The 14,371-nt window shown below is 39.7% G+C and overlaps 1 protein-coding gene across 1 annotated transcript in view; it reads left to right on the forward strand.

The window, feature by feature from the left end:
• Positions 1-459: 459 nt before the first annotated feature.
• Positions 460-14,371, forward strand: part of gpr4 (G protein-coupled receptor 4) — a 37,746-nt gene continuing 23,834 nt past the window's right edge. Inside the window, exon 1 of the mRNA XM_026292678.1 lies at positions 460-624. The gene's annotated coding sequence lies outside the window, so the exon portion shown is untranslated. The remainder of the gene's footprint in view (positions 625-14,371) is intronic.

The following is a 14,371-nucleotide window of genomic DNA, read 5'->3' on the forward strand; positions in this document are numbered from 1 at the left end:
ATACAGATTTGTACTTCACAAACTGAATAATGATGATTTGTGCAGAGGAGTGACTCTGATCTGACTGTTCTGACTGCCAGCGCTGACACACACACAGATCAGAAATGAACCAGAACCACAGCTGAAATTTGGATTTAGGTTGTTCACACTTTGGGCCACTTCAGCATTAATGTTAACATAACCACACACGCGCACACACACATATTTGTCTATATTTCTGAGGACACCTATTGGTATTTTCTAGCCCTTTACTCCCAACCTGATTGGACCTTAATCCTAAAACCAAGTCTAAACCCTGAAACAGTCATTTGAAGTTGTGACATTGTGGTCTTGACAACGGTGGTATTGAAGTAAAATTTACACACACACACACACACACACACACACAGAGGTGGTGCTATCATGGCTGTTCCGCCCTCCCCGCCTCTCTGAGTGTGTGTCAGTCTGCCGGCTGCTGCCGCCCCGTTCACACTGTGTCGCGCCCTGGATCCTTTTTATTTCGACCATCACTTCCACCTGCTACTGTGCGTTTTTCGCGGAGGGTGAATGAACTGAAAGGACTTTTTTCTCTGCATGGATACACGGGGTTTGGGGACATGACAGCAGGAGTCCCGCAGCCTGGTTGTGAGTACAGCGTTGTGCTTTTATTCCAAAGTGTTATTGTCCTTACTGTTTACGCAGAGAAAAGAAGTGTGAGTGAAAGTGTCACATGCTGGAGAAATTACAGTTCAGCTCCGTATGTCGCAGGCGGCACATCCAGTACATGTAGTCTATTTTTAGATGAATTAGTCGTCTGTAACATATGGTCCTCCTTATGTAGAGAAAAATACCTATGCAGTCTCATCATGTCAGTGACTGTGCTACATAGAGTTTACAGAACAGCAGCAACGGTAAATGATAAAATTGCTATTGAATTTTGATACTCACTATGGACATGGACATTAAAGGAATATTACAGGTTATTCTACATCACCAGAACATACAAATTACATTACAAACCTAACATTATATTCACATCCTGTAAAGTCACCACTGATCCATGCATTTGTCCATCTACACACACACACGTCACACATATTTGTTTTTTTTTTTCCCAGTCATTGTTAGGGTTATTCCTGCCAGTGGAATCATTAGGTCAGTGTGTCAGCGTCCTCACATCCCATAAAGTCCTGTCACACATGGCTCTGATGTTTATGATCTGGATTAAACACTTCACAGTAAGCGAACATGATCTTCCTGTGCATAATAAACTGTCAGAGAGGTTTGAACATATCAGTGTAGTAAAAAGGAATTCTGCGTAGTGATCAGAAAACTGCTCTTATCAACAATGAATTGGAGCAGAGTGATAGTGTGAAGAACTCAAATCATAGTTTATGACTTGTTGAATCATGCTGGAAGAGTTTGACACTGAGTCTGTGAGCTTAAAAGGAGACAGACCAGTTTGGAGTTGTAGCTGATTTGCCGCCTGCAATTGTGCATTTTGAATGTTGCCATGTAATCATTTTGCAAAGCAGTCTGTATATTTTAGAGCTTTACCTCTGCCAGTAAAGTGTGAGGGAGATCCGGCTTTCAAACCCATCTGTCAGCAGGAAATTTCAGAAACAGAGAGATGTGGCTGAAAGGACAGGTCATCTTTGCCTCAGGAATTATTCAATTAGAATTTGTTCCTAGATTGTTTGTTTGCTGCTTATGTTTTTATGTTTTTCTGTCTGAAACGTTATAAACAGTCACTATAACAGGAGTCTGCAGGTTTGCAGGCTGATAAAAGGTTAAGCTGAGTAATATCTGCTGTAGTTTCACCTTTAATCATTTTGCGTTTGAGCCACAGTTTGAAATCCACTACTCTTTGGGCCTGAGTAAATTTCATAAAGTGACTTGTCTTAGAAGGAACCTTAATGTGAGCTTTGAAATGTTAGCATTAGTTAGAAATGAAGTTTGAGTATAAATGGAGTTTGACCAAATCAAATAATAGGTTAATATAGAAGTTGATTTTTTTTTTAATGCTGTACAAGAATTAAAGGCAGCTGATGGTTTCTTGGCTCATGAAAAGCAGTCTGGTTATATTCTGATTAAACCTTAGAAAGGCTCATGCTTGTGTTACGTTGTGGTTAAATGAGCAGACTCAGGCAGGGAGAGCGACCGAGAGACGGTGATTGCCAGGAAAGTATTGAGCTTTGTTGAGCTAAGCTCTTTCAACCACTGTGAAGATGGTCAAAGTCAGTTCATCACCATTTCTGTTCATCTCACTCTGCCCTGCCTCTCTCTGTTACCTCCCTCCTGTTATTACAGCTTTCACATTTCAACATGCAGCAACCTCAAGATATATAAAAAGCTGTCAAAATAACGTTTGCTACTTGACAAGCTGATTATTAAATGCAGAACTTATCTGCATGACTGAATCTCTTTCTGTCTTGTATTTTCTATATTGTTGCATTGTGTATAACGTAAGTAAATCTGTCCTCTGCCTTAGTCCCCTCCTCCTCCTCCTGCATCTCTACTACTGAACTATTTCTGAACTCGCAGGAAAGATCTGTTCAATTTGAGCTCCGACCTTGAAGGCAGGAGGATGAATGTGGTTAGCGCCATCTGTACTTAACCTGCTGCTTCCTTTTTCCAGTCTCCAACCAATCACACACACATCCATACACACCCTGCCTCCTTCACCCCTCACCCAGAAAGATCTCTCTCCTTGCTCCACTGTGCAGACCGTGGCGTGACCTTTATACTGATCACACTGTATCATTAGTCTAATAAAGTCACACAGACATGTAAGAAACAAGCTGTTTTTCTAGTTTTTTAATAGCTTCTTTCAGTCTTTAGATGGATCGTGACTAAATTTGATTCAGATACCCGTGGTGCTCAGAGGATGAATCCTAATGAGTTTTCATCTAGTGCCACCAGCAGGTCAAAGCTGTCACATATCCTGTGAAATATCTCAGAATCTGAAAGATGGATTAGAAAAATTGGATTAGGAAAGGAGATTTAAGAGCAGAGACAAGAAAAGAAAAATGGGAAAGAAGAGAGAAGACAGGAGTGTGAATTTTTAAAGCTCAGCAGAGAAAGAAGAGCTGAGGGTAAAGTAGGAGAGCAGAGGAGAAAAGACAAGACGAGGAGAGCAGGGCAGTGGGAGAAAGGCGAGAGACAAGTGAAGGCTGATGGATGGAGGGCAGAGGACAGGGGGATAAAAAAAGAACTTCAGAGGAGGGTGCATGTGAAAGAGAGAGCTGTGATGGTGTAATTGCTCTCCAGAGGAGTTCTGATAACCAGCACTTAAGTGCCTCTGTGGTTAAGTAATCACTGTGATTAAAGGCCGGCACAGCTACAGTGCTAAAGACAGACGCTAACGGTGAGCCTGACACCCACGACACTGCATTATCATATTATACTGTAACATAACACAGCGCTGATGTTACTGTATGTGACAAACCACAGATTCTAGTAATTCATGACATGACACTTAGCTTTAAGTCCAATCTTCATATTTTCACCAGGTGCTGCAGCTTTTATGGGCTGTGGCCTTTCTGAGTTGTTTAACATCAGTGTAACTTTAGGGTCTCAACGTTTGTTCTGTCATTTTGTTTCATGCTTTGTACACGGCAAAGTTTATATTTACAGGATCGGTTTTTGCATGTGGGGTGTTTCAGGCACATTGCAATTTGATATGAGATTTTTCTGAAGGTGATTGTCAGCAGTGAGAGGGCGTTTTTGTTAACTTCCATTGTTTCCACTGTCTCACACAGAAAACGGGCACAGACATCTTTCCTCCTACACTTTGTAAAGAATCAACTGCTAAAATCAGACCAGTGCAGGATTTTTCTGACCTATACCGATTCTGATATTTGATGATTTTAAAATGTGCCGATCAGCCAATATTCCTTTTTTCCCAGAAACACATAAACATAAACAAAGATTTCCCCTAACACTTGTTTTGTGTAGTATTTGTGTCCTCACCAAAACAATAAAAAATGATACAGTGAAATTTAGTTTCTTGATATTTGAACAGTACTTAAGTGACACCAATGTATGAGATAAACTGCAAGTCCAAAATGTAATCTCCTTTTACTCTTCTCTATCCTCTCCTAATGAAAAACTCACTTGTATTTGGTCCTTTAATTGACAGCTCAATAACGTACTGACACATTAGTGGTACATGGGCTTCTCTTTATAGAGGTTGGGTACAATACAGGGGCCAGAGTGAGGTCATTTCTAGCTGTACAGTGATGAATGTTAAAGTGTTAGTATGGAGTAATAAACCTAGCTGGGAAATAGAATAATTTTGTCCACCTCGGAGTGAGAAATGTCAGGCTGCAGGTTCACAGCTCGCATAATTGGATAATTGTTCTGGAGATGCTGAGAGGTGTCACGATTCTGGTCCTCTAATTAGCATGATGAATCATAAGACAGTGAAGGTGGCAGTGGTTTGAGTTACACCCAAACATCTAGTCACCTCCACACACACACACACACACACACACAGACACACACAGAAAGGTCCAGAACAGGCCAGTGTAGTTGCACGTTTAATTGGAGGTTTCTGAACAGAGTGGTGTTTGTGAGCCAGTGTTTGTCATGTGTGACTCTGCTTTTGTTTTCCCAAAGGTGAGAGCCCATTTACATCAGCAGCTTTACGTCTTGCCAACATTTGCTTTGTTTGTTGTCGTGGTAAAGAAGAAGAAAATATTGGTTTGCCTTTGAAACTCACTGTCCTTGTGGTGCTGCTGCACTCTGCTGTGTACTGTTCTTTATATATATCATAAACTTTCCTTAAAGAGATTTTAATATGGCCTGATATCAGGAATTTTGACATTTTACTGCTCCGTCGCTTAATTTCCTGACTGTGATAAATAAGAAGCAGCCACTTCTCTTCCTGTCACATGTCAAAAGGTGAAGAATAATTATTAGGAATTAAGTAGCATAATTAGTTGATCATATTTTCATGACAGACACAAGAATCCATTTAGGTGAGTATCATGCTGTGTGTCTGTGCCGGATGATTTTAGAAATCAACACTAAACAGTTTTTTAGCTCTGTATTTAGTGAAGTGTAATTAATAAATTAATGGTGAATCTAATAACAGAATGTAACTGTTGTCCAGGAAGTTCAACAGCTCTTTATGAGACCTTTCACTTTAAAATCCTGAGTCTGTCACATGTTTTCATTGAGACTGGTGATTTCAAACTGATCCACAAAGTCCAAACTAACCTCATTTGCATTATTCACTGTTGATAGAAGTTTTGCATCTCTAGCAAAGTTGTTTGTGTTGGGACTGTAGTTGAGGGACAGTTCCTTCCAAAGTCAGTAAAAAGAAGGGAGAGGAAGCTCCTGAAGACCCCGATTGAGGTGCTAGGGCTGTCACTTTTTATTTAAATTTGAATGTCCACACTAAATATCAGTATTTTAAGATTTACCCACTCTTTTTTTTTTCAAAAACCTAATTTCTCAGGTGTGAAAAACAGCTGCTTTGTGTGGACACAGGGGCAACACAGAGACAACAAGATTGTTCAGGCAGACAGTAGTCCTGTGTGCAAAGATGCTGCTATTTTATTCTTCTGAATGGGGCCAGTGGAGAGTTGCAGCACACAGGAAAAACAACACGGGTTGTAAAGTTTAAAATCAAATGACCTCACCCAGGTTAGCATTAGATAATCACACACATCCAAAAGTGTGAAGTATTTCTACGACTGGTACGACAAAGATAACAATTACACACTGTTGTGCAATCTCCGATTTCTGGTCCCATCAGTATCATGATGATCCCACCAGCCTCCTGTGATGTTTTATCTCAGGGATGATTTCAGTCTGAATCCCTACATTCTCTGACACCAGGCCTTCCTGGCAGCTCTTTGGCCTTCCCAGAACGTTTCAGCACGAGCCGCTGAAATGTAATGCAGAGGAGCTCTTCTCTGTGTGGCGATGAAATGATGCATTTGATGGCCTGCAGCCTGAGAGGGAGATATAAACAACGAGGAGGACAAAGGAAATAGAAAGAAACTGGTACATGTGTACACATGTGCTAAACTCTGTGTGTGTGTGTGTGTGTGTGTGTGTGTGTGTGTGTGTATGTGTGTGCTTGTAAGTGCTGACTGTCTGACGCCATTTCTAAATGCACCCATGGCGGGATGAGGTCAATCCTGTCATTCTGTAAACACTGTTAGCCCTGTCTCACACACACACACACACACACACACACACTCCGGTGTGGAGACAATGGTACCTGTGACCAGCACTAGAGAAGTTGAGACAGTTGATAACATCTCTGTCTGTCTTCTTTCCTTCTTATTGAACCTTGGTTTCTTCATTTACTTTCTTCTTCTCACTTTCATTGTATCTCTTCTTTTCCATTTGCTCTTCATTCTCTCAGTTTTCCTTTCCATCATGTTTGACTCCACTTGATTCTTCTTACTTGTTCTCTCCTTTTGTTTTCAGTTTCTTAAGTGTCTTTATATTTGACTCTAAAATTATCCTCTTTATCAATCCATTTTGCTCTCCCTTTTTCCATCTCTCACATTATCTCTCTATCACCTTCCATCTCTCTTATCGCTTTCATTTCCAATGCAGCTTCAATGTCCTCACTTACAATTGATCAATAATTTTCTTCTAAGTGGTCCCCCCCCCCCCCCCCCCCCTCTCTCTCTCTCAGTGCCTGAATGATCTTCCACTTGGTGTTCAGTTCAGGCTTTAATCCTTTCCAGTCAAAGCCCCACTTTCAGTCCTGTGCTCTTACTTATATTCTCTGTTCCTTCTTTCTGTTTGCTGGTTTGAATCCAAAAAAGGAAAACAGCCATGTTCAACTTTTCTTTCTGGATTCTTTGTATCAGCACCAAAATGAACTGAGTCAGAGGTTTACGTACAGCAGTTACACGAGCAGCTGATTTGTTTTAGTTTTTTCATCCAGTGCTGTTGTCTATGTGAACACTACTCTGTAGTTGGACCGAGCAACTCTGAGAATCTGCTGGAGAAGTTATCTTTTGTTGTGTGCAGGCAGAAAGTGTCAGTGTCAGTCGCTCTCTCTCTCTCGATCGTGTCTCTCTCCCATCTTCCTCTTTCTAGCCACAGCCTGTCATTAGGTTTGCAGCTATCGACTCTTTTAGTAATGGACTACTGAAGATGATTAGATGAAACTTTCACGATCCCAGAGGAAAAATAGAATTGTAATTAGGACAGAAGCATGAATAAATAAGATACATTTACAGCATAATTCAGGCTACAAATAGTGATATGAGTGTGATTAGAAATATGAAAGAGGCATTTGCAAAACAATTTTCAAAGATGGACGATAGGATCGGTAGCAGGGCAACTTACGACAAAGACAGTTATGAACTGTGTATTAAAGGTATCAAGGGCCACCGCCCTGTGTGTTTCACAGCTATCCCTGCCCTACCCACTGCTGATTACCTGGATCATGTGTGTTCGGCCAGTCAGAAGCTGGAAGGGCAGGGATGGTTGGACAACACACAGGGCAGTGGCCCTTGAGGACTGGAGTTCACCAGCCCTGGACCAGTTAGTGCTGGACAACTAGTGTACAGTGGATTTATCTGAGCCTGTTTGCTGAAAGCAGCTGCCTGCTGTGACTGGAAATGAGGTTGGACAGAACAAAAACAGTCATTTCGGGGCTGGAAAACTAAGGTGAATCGAAAGAGCTGCAGCTGCAGAGTGTATGGTAATTCTTTGTAGCAACCCCTCTCACATTACACACAGCCATTTGATCCATTATTAATGTAAACTATAGATCTGTACAGCTTTAAATTATGTATATCAATCCTCATGTTTGTGTAGTTTTTAATACAGGTATATAAACAAATGAACAGTGTAAAGAAGAAGGAAAAACAGTGGATTTGTTTGGAGTTATTTAGATGCTACTTCAACAACCATATTTGGTGTAAATCAGAAGCAAGCTAAAAGAAATCCATATTGGCTGTATGCTGTTACACTGTACTCTTACAGTGAGAGGTGGAAGCATTGCAGTGATTATGTTACTGGACTAAGCTAACAGAGAAACCTGTTTTTAATGAAATTCAAAATATACAAAATCATACTGAGAGGCCTCTTCTGTTCTGCACTGAAGACAGTTCAAGTTTTCTTTTTCTTGACCGTATTTATTTTAATGTCCTTAATCTTTTGAGAAAACTGCATAGAATAATTTGCAGATAACTTGCAGCACATTGTATTTGTTGGCTGTGCTGTGATTATCATGCATTACAATGCCATGAGACAAATTTATGTACATTTATAGCGGGCAACAGGAATCATAATTTAGCTGGACTTTAGTTCTGGAAAGACACCAATGAAAACCTTAGCTTTATTTCTTTAATATGATATTCTGTTCTGAGATGAAATGAACTGTTACTTTAATTATTCAAAAGTGGTTTTAAAACATTTTCTGTCCAGATTATTGACCTGAAATGTCCCTTTTAGCATAATAGCATGTGATTTTAAACAATATGTGTTGATCCTTAACTCATACAGTTTCTGTTTCTGATCTATTGTAACTTATATAATGCAACAGCAGTGCAGGAGTTAAGTTAGATAAGATTTCACTGGAACCATACATGATACTGATGATCACCAAAACAAGACTGTTTGTTTCAGACCAGTTCATAACTGTTAGTTTTAAAGCTGTTTACAGATTTGGTTTTTTGCATCACAGCTGTTCTCGATTTTTAAAAAATGTTCACCCTTGTATCTTTTCTATATTTGGTCACACTATGTTGGCTGCTTGCACCTGTGTATCAGTGTTTACCATTTGAATGAATTTTAGTTTCCTCATCAAAAAAATGTGTTTCATTTGTTGATACAGTGTTTAACAGATTACAAGATACAGATCTGAGCTTTGCATGTTAAAAAACTGATCAGCAGTATGTCTTTGATACAGCCATAAAATCCTCTATATTAGACTTGTAAATATAGTTGGACGGATATTTGATATGCTCTAAGTTATTTGGAGCCTTTTTGCTTCTCATCTCATTAATGACTTGGTCATGGCACCTTCACCTGTTTCCGATTCTTTTTTACAGATGAAACTACTCCGTTTATTCCACTCACATAAACACTTTCCACAAAGGAAAATTTCTAAATGATGTAAAAAACGAGCTGTCTTTTGTTGTTGAACTTGTTGCTGAATTTCATTACTGATATTAGTACTGTATCTACACAGTACCACTCCAAAATTCAATTATTGCTTTTGCTGTCTTAACTACGTCCATTACAAACTGCTTTACCAGTCTTGTTATATATGGTGCCAGTACAAATCCTCACCATTGCTTGTGTATTTCCAGGATAAATATAAATGTATTATATTTATCTATTTATACTTATTTATATATATATAATATGTAAATATATGTGTCAGGCAGTATTGCAATTGATTTATGCACTTACATCAACTAAAACACTAACTAATACATTCAGATAAGAATCAAAGAGAAAAACATCTTGTAAGACTTCAAATCACTGTGCTCATATGTCACTCAACGTGACTAGCCACAATAGACCTGACCAATCAGATGAGACGAGACCAAACAGGAAGTTGCACAGGAAGCAGCAACATCCTGGCAACAGGCTGGTGCTGCCTAACACACGTACACACACACACACACACACACACACACACACACACACACACACTTGCACACGTGCCCACGTTTGCACCTTAACCAGTGAAGTGCCCCACGGACATAAAACTTCCTCTATAGCCCCAAATGCTAACATTATAGCACATTATGACTAAGCCTGTTAATAATTTTAATCTCACATCCACAACCAAGTTGAATGGAAAATTGAACTCACCCTATAAAATTATTTCGGCAGCATCTTCCAGCATCACATGACCTCTTTATCACTCCGCTTCATTTTACAATTACACTGATGGATTCACATTTTGCCTCCTGTGTTCATCCCGTCTACAGTGTTATTCATAAAACTGACTGAACATTTACCTTGGAAATGTGTCAGATCACTGCTGTTTGTATTTGAATAAGACTAATTTTAGGCACTGATTATGGTAATTGTACGTGGTTCTTCATTGCAAAGTAAATGTCACGTCACTTCCAGCTGTAATTGAAGGGTTGTGTTTTCTTTGTATTGAATCTTACCATTTTTTGTGTGTTTTTTTTTTTTTTTAATAAATGATTGTTTTAGTGGATCTGGTTTGGTTCAGGCTTTTGTATAGCCTATATTTCTTTTAACTGTTAACCTTAAGCAACTTTTGGTTTTTGCTCAGAAAAATGTGCAGCGAACTGTTTCACATTTTTATTTACCTTTTTATTTTGGGTGTGGTCCAAATTTCATCTGTGTACATGTTTTTGTGTTGAGTGTGGGCAGCCATTCTTCTATCTGTCAGCACACATAGTCTCATACATCTACATCTACACACACCCACACATACCCTCGACTCAACAGAAATGCAATCATATGCATCCTCCCACTCTGTGCCCCTGACAGAGACACACACACACACACACAGAGCCCCGGTGGGATTAGTCTGGCAGGCTGCACCTCAGAAATGAGTGGAGGTTTTCTGCAGCCTGTCATTAAAACTGCTGACACCTCCACATCTAAACCTCCACTGGAATATCATTTGTCTGAGGTGCAGTGAGTGGACTCGTTTACAAAAATCTGTGTCACAAAGTTGATATGCTGCACTGCACCTCCGACGTGCACGGCTAACAAATGGTTGCTTTTGCCTTGCAAAAAAGTTTTAGAGAGGAAATGTGAATCTGAATATCAGGTGATTTTGTTTGTGTTTTGGAGTCTACAGAAATAGTTTGATCTCTGGTCAAATAAAACACCTCCTAACCTGACTGTGTTTAGGATTAAGAGGTTGAAGATTGATTGGTTGAAGATATTCCAGGTAAAGTTGCACAATCCTTATAATCCTTATTACAAACAAAACCTAATGGAAAAATGTTTGCACTCGTTGATCTACATTACTAATTCTTTACTCCATAGTTTAGTGAAAAAGGTGATGTGATGAAAATCTCAGATTCTGAAACTAAAAATCTGATCAACTGGTGAAAAAAGAAAAAAAAAAAAAACTCACCCTGTCATCCACCTCCATTTCAGGTAGACAGCAACACAGGTGCTCAGCTAAAAAGACAAGTATTATACATGATGGTGCCGAAAGTAACAAAGTCATCTGTGTGTGCACACACAAAGTGCCTCATTCATTTCTCTCCAGACGTACAGTAACAAGCTCTGGTGATCTGATCAGAGCCAAATTAAGATTTGTCCAATAAAGCTCGCTGCGGGAAACGTCACAGGAAAATGTGACACTTTTATTGAAGTCATTAATTTTCCCTGCAGGGTGTCAGGTCGAACCTACAAGAGCTTTAAAACATAGATGGCTACCCAAGCATGAAATGAACAGCCAGGATTAAGTATCTGCAAGCTTTGACTTTCCCTTTGTCTCCCTGCCTCAGGCCATAGGCTGCTGGTGTCTTTGCTGATTAGTTTTACTGTTTAGTTCAACTCACTTCTTTTTTTTCCACCACACTCCTTCTTCATTTCTTTTCCTTCTCCATGCTGAAGACTAACTTTTGCAGTCTACCAGACACAGATGAGCTGATATACACTGTGATCTGCTGATATACAGCAGCTGCACTGAAAACAAGTTTGGACATTAACTTTAGTGTGAATTGGAGAAGAATATCTGTGTTTGCATGTGAAAGCCATGAATCAACTCTGCAACTCTGTGAGTAGTAAAATAGGGATATTCCCAATAAATCATTTTGACAGACTGAGTCAGTTTTGCTTTTGTGATTTGAAGATTTGAATAGCAGTCAGTCTTTGTGTGCTGCTGTCAGTCACACTATCCTCTACTTTAAGAATCAAACTTTTTTATTTCCATTATGAATGTGTGTGACTCTGAAGATTGGTTAATTTTAGTTGCAACATAGGCTTTTTTGTTCTCTAGTTTTTGCAGCTTTATTATAAAGAGGGAATAAACAAAGACAAAACATCATGATACTGAATCCCTGCAAGATCTATGTAGATTTAGAGCTGTATATTCACTTACCGTAGCCATTATACGAAAAGTTCTCGGTCTAGGGTGTACCCTGCCTCTCACCCAGTGTCAGCTGGGATTAGCTCCAGCCACCACTGTGACCCTGAATTGGACTAAGCAGTTTAGAAGATGGATGGACATCCTCAGAAACAAGACGTTATAAGAGCTAAAAAAGGAAAGAAGGAAAGGGAAAAGATGTTTTTGTAAATTAGATGGTTTCTAGTAATTGTTGGCTGAGTTCTTAACAAACAGTGACACAAAAGATCAAACCTGTTATTGTATCCAGTACACCTTTCATGAATATACAATTACCTGACAGGCTCTTTTTGTTTGATTTTGTGGCTTTGTGTTACTGTAAACAGGCTGCTGGTCAGCACAGGGCTTGTACATGCAGATGGAGCTTTAGGCTTCCTGGAGCCTGATATAGAAACAGGAGTGGGACACATGAAAAAGAAGCTCAGCTGTGTATTGAAAATGTGATCCTAAGTATGCGGTAAGTTACCCAGTTTGGCACTGCACTGTAAATTCCTGAAATATTTGAGTGATTTATGTGCCAAAGCGGGAAGGAAGAACATTTTTAGGCTGTGAACAAGGGAAGGTATAAATCTGGAAGCTCATGGAAAAGTTTTGGAAATTGAACAGGACAGTACAGTAGATCTGTGACTCTACTACGCACAGAACGTCTGTACGTATAATATGAATTAATTAATATATGAATATATAATATATATGAATTTTAGAAATTAAAAAACATATTTTGGTCTGTATAAATAAAGTCAGCATTTGGCTCAGGATAATCGCACATCCATCTCTGCTTCACTCGCTTCGTCTGTCTCTAGCCCTCCATGTCTCTGACAAATTAGATTTAATCTGCTGTCAATTCTGGGAAATGTTTTGTGTCTCAGCTTTCAGCAGTGTCAGTGTGCTGCTCTTCCTTTCTCCATCTTGCTTTGTTTCTTATTTCTGCCATCAGTGTTTCTTTGTATGTCTACTTTTTGTTTACTTTCTATGTCTTTTCTTGCCCATTTTCCTTCCGTGGTTTACCATCATTATGCCTGCACTTTGTGTGCTAACTTCTTCAGATTAGGTAGACAGGTAGCCTCAGGTAGATTAGTTTAATTAATCAATAACAAATTAGTGTCTTTCCCCTCTCTGTTTGTGTCCCAGCCACAGGGAGACAGCGTGGGTCCTTTGGCTTTAGTCTCATGACTCAGCTCAGCTGCTGATGTCGGGTGGAAGCTGTTATCATGTGGTCGCTCTGTCTCGTTGTTCTCTGCCATCATCCTGTCTAACATGCATTTCGGTGACAGATATGATGTTTAGGCTGAGCCATAACAGCGAGAAATCCTGTCCTGATCACTACTTTCACCGATTTTGTAGTGTATTTGCTTACTGAGTCATAATTCTCATTTGTGACCTGTTGTGAAAAACTAATACTAACATCAAGAGACTTTCTTTTCTAGTTTCTTGCATATTATTACTTCCAAAAGTGCAGTACTTTGCACATCCAGACCTAAGTCTTGCACAGGACCAAACAGCACACACACATCCACACTGCTCCTGCAGAGCTCCATATTGGTTCTGATTTATCACCTGCAGTTACCTCTAAAATGAAATCCAGACTTGACCCAACCAGTTAACATAACTGACCTGTAATTAAAAAGACTTTAAGTTACAGAGTCACTCACTTCAACATGATTAAACCTATGTTAACATTGGTTTAACAGCCTCAGACCAAACAAATGACTCATCATGTTACTTTAACTATACCAAAACAACAGTAACATGAGTGTCTTACATTAGCTACTGATACAAGAAGCATGCAGCTACAAGGATTTGATGGATCTGAACACTTGAAAAAAGACACAGAAAAAACTAAGAATGTACTAACACTAAGCACATTTCCTTTTACCATACCCAAGCACCACTACTCGCCTTGTCCACTGCCCCATCGGCCTGCACTTACACTGCATTTGAAACGATCTGGGCCAGAGCATGCTCACCCCACCAAGATACAGCTGAAGTGACGTGCTCTGGCACAGCACACAGTGTTGGTGTTAGAGATCACACTGTACACTACGTGCCTGGACATGACATGAAGCACTCATACTAGTCAAACAAACTTTTCTTTGGGGTTCAAATGTGCCCAGGTATGGTACAGACCGCAATATCTTTGTATTCCTAAGCATACTTGGCCAATAAAGCTGTGACAGTTTTGCACGTCTGATACATCAAAGTGCAAACAAACAAATGAAAACAGATAACAGTATTCACACACACAAACCTCAAATGATGTGACATGTTCCACTCACTGCTGCGACCACTGCACCTCCACATGACACAGTCGTATGAAGCAATTTCCTGCTAAAC

Source organism: Mastacembelus armatus, chromosome 13, assembly GCF_900324485.2.
Source record: "Mastacembelus armatus chromosome 13, fMasArm1.2, whole genome shotgun sequence".
In the NCBI taxonomy this organism is placed as follows: domain Eukaryota; kingdom Metazoa; phylum Chordata; class Actinopteri; order Synbranchiformes; family Mastacembelidae; genus Mastacembelus; species Mastacembelus armatus.